This window comes from Hoplias malabaricus, chromosome X2 (assembly GCF_029633855.1).
Source record: "Hoplias malabaricus isolate fHopMal1 chromosome X2, fHopMal1.hap1, whole genome shotgun sequence".
Taxonomy (NCBI): Eukaryota; Metazoa; Chordata; class Actinopteri; order Characiformes; family Erythrinidae; genus Hoplias; species Hoplias malabaricus.
This window is the reverse complement of record NC_089819.1, coordinates 53,112,957-53,119,274: the sequence shown is the minus strand read 5'-3', so window position 1 is coordinate 53,119,274 and position 6,318 is coordinate 53,112,957. Positions and strand designations below refer to the sequence as shown.

Genomic DNA, 6,318 nt, shown 5'->3' with positions numbered 1-6,318 from the left:
CCATTCCACACACAATGACGAAAGATTTCTTTCACCGGTTTGTTTTCGGCTTTAACAACGAATAAAGAAAAGTCCAAAAAAAATAATAAAATCCAAAAGAAATAATAACGATGATATTAATAAAACAATAATAATAATAATAATAATAAAAGCTTAAAGACCTGATAACTACCTTGCTAGCGAGCCAAGAAAAACCTACACCGGACTCACCTCTCTGTTCTGACGCGAACCCAAATGAATTTTACAAGAAAAAAAAAAAAAAAAACACACACGATCCAAACCTTTTTAAAACACTGCCAAAGTTACTAAGAGTCAAGGAGAAGCACTCGTCTCGTAACCAAACGCAAACAAGTTCACCTCCTCAACCCTGAGTATGGTTTCTGTGGAGAGCGAAAGGAGCGGCTGACTCCACCCCCTGAAAACAGAAGGAAAAAAGAAAAAACGAAAGAAAGAGAGAGAGACGACTAAGGCAAGGACGAGGAAAATGATGGAAACGATGAACAGAAAAACACACTCTTGGCCTCAAAAGAAAAGACATGGCATTAAAAAAAAGACCCCGGCCGTGGAAGGACTGTACACTAAGGATGAGGGGTTTTTTTTCCTTCTGAAGCAATTTATGTTGTTTTCTTTTTTTTCTATAAAAAAAAACAAACAAAAAAAAAACGATTGCTCTCCGGACGCTGAGACCTTTTTTTTTTTTGGCGTTGAGTTGTATCTCTTCACTCTCCCTCGTTTTTTCCAAAGCATGACTGATGCGCCGATGAAAGAGGCGCAGACTCTTCTTTAGATTCTCTTCTGACTCTCTCTCTCTCTCTCTGTCCATCTACCTTTCTTCTCTTCTCCGTCTACCTCCCCGTCCTTCTCCTTTGTCTCCCGCCCGTTGATGACAGAAAAGAGCAGATCTGTAAGGAGGGATCAAACGTGTACATATTTCCTTTATTTCTGTTTCTCCGTGTCTCCGTCTCTAACGTCTGCCTGCGCTGCCCTTGTGTGTACTCCGGGGGGGGGGGGACTTTTATTTTCCTTTCTTCTTCTTTTTCTTCTTCTTTTACGCTTCCTTTGTCTTCTTTTCAGTTCGGGCTGAACACTGAAGCGGGACAGAAAAGAGACAACGAGGGGAGAAAGGTTGTGCTGTACCTTGTTGTTCGATTTGTTGTATCGATACTGATGAAAAAGAGAAATCCTCATGTAGAGTATTTTATATTGGCTCGCATTGTGAGACAGTGAGAGGACGGAGGTGCAATATAGAGAAGAGAATTCAGCTACTGAATGGAACCTCAGAAACCACCCTTAGGGTAAACCTTATATTATAAATATACATATAAATATATTTAAAATAACAACAGTAACTTAATGTGAATGTATATAGTATTTAAAAAGAGGTCCAAAAATGTGTTTGCCAAATAACAGAAACCTTTAAAGTATAATGTCTAGACTTTAATTTCTCTCCACTCTTTTCCTTCCGAATCAAAGCAGTTGTAATTACGCATTCGCATTTTTATCCCCCTGACCTTACGACATTGTATCCCCCCCCTGACGTATCTTTCTCTGTGTAGTATGTAATCTATAGACGTAGGTAGAGGGGGGAGGAGGATGTGGGAGTGATTTTCTCATCACTGCTCGTATAGATTACTGCTAGAGGGCTCTGCTGATTGATGTGCTGAAATTTCCCCACGTTCTTTTCCCTTTAGGAAGAGAGCAGCCATGCGATTTAAAGTGTGTGTCCTTTAACACAGTCTGCTTAGTAACTTCAGTAGCAACGGCAGTTTCGCAGAGGAGAAGTAACCGTAAAAATAACGTCTCACGTATCTCGGATTTATTCGTTTGAGCATTATTTTTCATTATTGTGAGCGACACGGGGGAGCGGGCCGGTCAGCAGCTTCTGTGAAGTGCAGCAAAAGCTGGAGGTATCTCCTTTCTTAGCTACTATTTGGATGGATTCGTGTTTAATGGGGAAATGGGGAGTTACTCAGTGATTTTAGTCCCATCTGCATTAATCAGTCTTGTTTACAAACTGACCTAGTCTGTGCCACCACAGATTTAGGCATCTTTACCAATTATGAACATCCCAGTTTGTATTAATCCTGTGCAATTTATAAATTTAAACCTCCCCATGTTCATTTTCAAATACCATATACAACTTATAATATGCTAAAATGCTTTCCACTGTTGCTGACTGACTAGTAATCCTCTTCCCATATGATACGCAACAAAGGGCCACCTTGTAAATAATATAATAGGAATCCCTCTCAATATGCTAATCCTGCTAGCTAAGCTCTGTCTGAAATCTGTGTGAAACATTGCCATTGTAAAGGCCAACGTGCCGCCGCAGTGGTCCAAACATAACCTCACAAACAAACACACGCTAAACCAAACTTTGAACCTGCCCATGGTCCAAGAGCCGTTCACCAGAATCAAGCTAAACCAAGCTAACAGTTTGACTTCTCTGGCTACACTGCAGAACACAGCTAGCTAGACAGTAAGTCTGTTTTATTTTCCCAGTTTTGTCTTTAATAGGGGAATAGCTTGACCAAACATACTAACATGGCTAACAATGAATGAAAATTGGTAGCTCCTGATTAGCATGACGTCAGCTGCACAGTACTAGGCTATTCACTCTCATTCACTTTTATAGCACTTGTCCACTGCATGGTCCCTACTTGGCTCAGCTTGGCTCTGCTCTTTTGTTTTCCGTTAGGCAAATCAGGTCCTTGGAACTGGCTACTTTTTTAGTACCTGCTCTTTCATGGGTCCAAGTGAGTGTAAACCTTGCAGAGCGCCGACTGGCAGTAGTAGTGGAAAAGTGACCAGGGAGAATCGCATCCAGCCGAGCCGCGCCAACGCCATGCAGTGGAAAAGTGCCTTTAGTAAACATTAGCATTAGTACTCCTAGCATTATTTGACTGAACTCTTCATTTAAGGTGCAGATGCAGTAGCTAGCCTTCTCTGCGGAGGCGGTGGTGTCCCCCATGGCACAACACATCTGGAAACACACAGTGAGTTGAGTGAGTTTACACTAAGTAAAATCCCAACGCTAGCAAAGTGTTAGCGAACAGTGATGTTTTTCCTGAGGGTGCTCAGAACATGAGGAAACCCTCGAGAGTGAAGTGACATCACTGGCAAGTCCGTGTTTGTACTTTCATCTGTTTTGGTCGTCTGAACAAAACCAAAAGCACTCCAGCTTTACGAGAAAAGGCTCCCGCCGCCTGCTAACGTCAAACGGAATAACGACACGTTCTGTCCACATGCCATACCTCCGACATGGACCAAAACTTGAAGGGTTGTTGTATATTGTGTTGTTGTCGTCATATTTTAGCGCTTTAATTTATCGCAGTACATATTTGAATGCTCTATTTTGTTATTTTATAATCTAAATTAATATATACAAGTTTTTCAACTTTTTTAGCTACATGCTACTCCGCCTGCCGAACCTCTGTGTGTGAGCAGACGATAGGAGCTGCACTAACAATTCTCTCCACAGACAGGGTCAGATTTGCTGCATTTTTATTTTATTTTATTTAAAACTGTTGGTCCTCTTGTCTCCTCTCTCCTCATCTTTCCCAGTCTCTCCTCTGTAGCTACCTCCTGTCCAAGAGGAAGAGAGAGAGCCACACTTTGCTCGGAGAACAGTGCCGCTAGCAGACATGCAAAGTTTATTAAGTAGCGTTTATGTTCATATTGTGTCCGCTCTTAAAGGTAAAGGTACTTAAAGGTAAAGGTTTTGCTGTGCTTCTCGTGGTCTGACAGACAACGTCTTGACATAATGGTGACATGAGAGGCATGTTGATTAACCAGCAGTTTTAAGAGCAGAGGAAACCAATCGTTAGGCTCAGGTCGTGGTTTATTTCAATAGATAATGTCCATTTGGTTGGTTTGTGTAAACATTCAGCATAAATCCGTAACCCATAGTTTATCCCAAACGAGTAAAAGCACAGACCAAAGCATCTCTGCAGGCAGTGATATTCTGGACTTTGTGTGAACCGTGAACCAAAGCGGCGCCAAACACACGGCTTTCTAAGAGCAGAGAGTTGCTTGTTTCTGCAAATCCAAAGCATCAGCTGACTCCACGGAAAGGCGTCTATAGCTAGCCTTGCTCGAGGATGTAACAGATATGATTGTGGGAGTGAATGATTATGTGTAAAAGAGAAAGAGGGAGAACAAGAGGGGATGAGTGTGCAACTCGAGTGTGTGCTTGAAAGAGATAGAGGCTTTCTATTCATGATCTTTGCTGTACGAACTACTTGAATCTCCAGAGCTTTAATACGACACCCGCGAGCAAAATTAAGGCAGAGAAAACGCACGCACTTCACTCCTCCGTTCTTTCTGTCTTCGTTGATTTCCTCTGCGCTTTGCATGTCTGCTTAGCTCATCACGTTTATTTCATATACAGGCCGTACGTATATGATCTGATCCGTGGCTCATTGTGTCTTCAACCAAAGTTGAACCAAAAAATAAAGGGAAAAAATGCTAACGCATCTTCCACCGTTTGCTGTATATATCTCTGCTCTTTCTGGGCACAGTGGTAGGCGCTGGTTCTCTGAGCAGATCTGTGGTTGTGGTTGTGGAGGGGTTTGGGGAGCTATTTGGGCCTATTAGCATGAAGGCTAGCACCAGTAAAGCTGTTGCTAACCGCGGGGGCCCTTGGAGAGAAATGAACACAAAATGTCAATAAAGAAGACACACTAACCTATTTTAATCATTATTTTTTAAAAGACTCTGGCAGGATTACTGGTCTCTAAATGGAACCCAAATAATCATACACTGAGTTGAAAGGAAATAGCTCATTCACAAAATTAGCATGATGTCATTTGTGTAATTTTAAGTCACAGCTGGTGCGCTATTAACATGAGCTCACCGGTTTTTGGGCTGAGCATTTTTAAGCGTCAGATCTGTTCCAGAGAGAATACAGACATGGGCCACTTCTTGCTAAACATTGGTGCTTCAAACCGCATATGAACCAAAAGAATGCTCATCGTGACAGAACAGATCTGAAGATATATGACTTTACTGGCTGCAGCTAACTCAATGTGAGCCAAAAGTGGCCCAAAAAGTGACCTCTGGCAAGTGTAAGTGGCCCTTGTGACAAGCGAGAGCCGTCCAATCTGGACGCAGATCAGTCCGTGTTGCAGGTGACTCAATGTAAATGATCTGAGCTGAGTTCAGGCTTTTTCATGACTTTGATTATGGCATTCATGAGGGGTGTAGCTGTAATATTTTGCTAGCCACGATGCATGCAGGCGTTAAGCCTTTCTCACTCCATATAGGGACCCTTTACCAGTGGACATGGCTCACCCTATTATACTGGAAACCTCACACTAATAAGAAAATATAAAGTGCTATTGTTAGCGACGCTGGAGTGGACGCTTGACCTCCCAAATGCTAAAAAAAAATAGGTGGACAGTTTTTGTAAAGATACCTAAAAGACAAAAGCTTGGTTTGACTTGTTTAGGGAAACATTATTTGCTGTATTGTGCAATACATTGTTACAGAAGAGACATTGTTTCTGTAGGAAAAGGTTGGTGTGATGAAGAACATGTTTTTGTTTTCCTCTTTAAAGGTCCTGTTATCAGTCTCTAGATGAAGTGAACTGTGTCAGGAGAATTTCTGATTTTGGGTTTTATTTTCTTGCATGCTCTCCTCCCTCTTTTGCTGCCCCCTACCTTCCCTTACTGTGCGCTTCGTTGGATATGTGACGCTGTAAACATTCTAAATCAGGTTATTGTCTGTGTTGAGATACGTATCTGTGTAATTAAAAAAGACAGTGAAATATAAAACGACCCTGGTGCCGTGTCATTTCTTGGGCAGCTTTCATTCTGTTGCAGTCGAGCGTGACTTGCCATTTGCATGTTTTTGAATGCAGTGTAATCTTACATGAGGAAATATGTTTAAAAATACAGCTTTTGATGTTTGCCATTCCATGGAACAAGAAAATGGAACAAGGATTATACATTAATATGTTCTTTTAATCGCCCAAAGACCATTTTCATGTGTATTTACTTCGCTTTTAGTTTAAAATCCCTACAAACATTTGAGTTAGATTTTCAAAAGAAAAATACATTCCCAATAAATATTAATTACTGTATAATCTAATAATTGTTCTGGAAATATGGTCATTTTCATGAGTTCAGTGAAGAGCACCATCACTGAAGATGGACTAGAATATGATCACAATCATTCAAAGAGTTCATGAAGCAGTGATAATGGTAGGAAGACATTCATATTTAATTTTTCACATTTATCTGAAGCCACTGACAATATAAAAAAATAAAAATACATTTTAAAAAGTTGTAAATTTACAGCAATTGGATTTTAAAGATA

The 6,318-nt window shown here is 40.9% G+C and overlaps 1 protein-coding gene across 1 annotated transcript in view; it reads left to right on the top strand.

The window, feature by feature from the left end:
* cbfa2t3 (CBFA2/RUNX1 partner transcriptional co-repressor 3) overlaps positions 1-554 on the top strand; it is a 49,674-nt gene extending 49,120 nt beyond the window's left edge. Inside the window, exon 12 of the mRNA XM_066653693.1 lies at positions 1-554. This exon is cut by the window's left edge and continues 962 nt beyond it. The gene's annotated coding sequence lies outside the window, so the exon portion shown is untranslated.
* Positions 555-6,318: the final 5,764 nt, after the last annotated feature.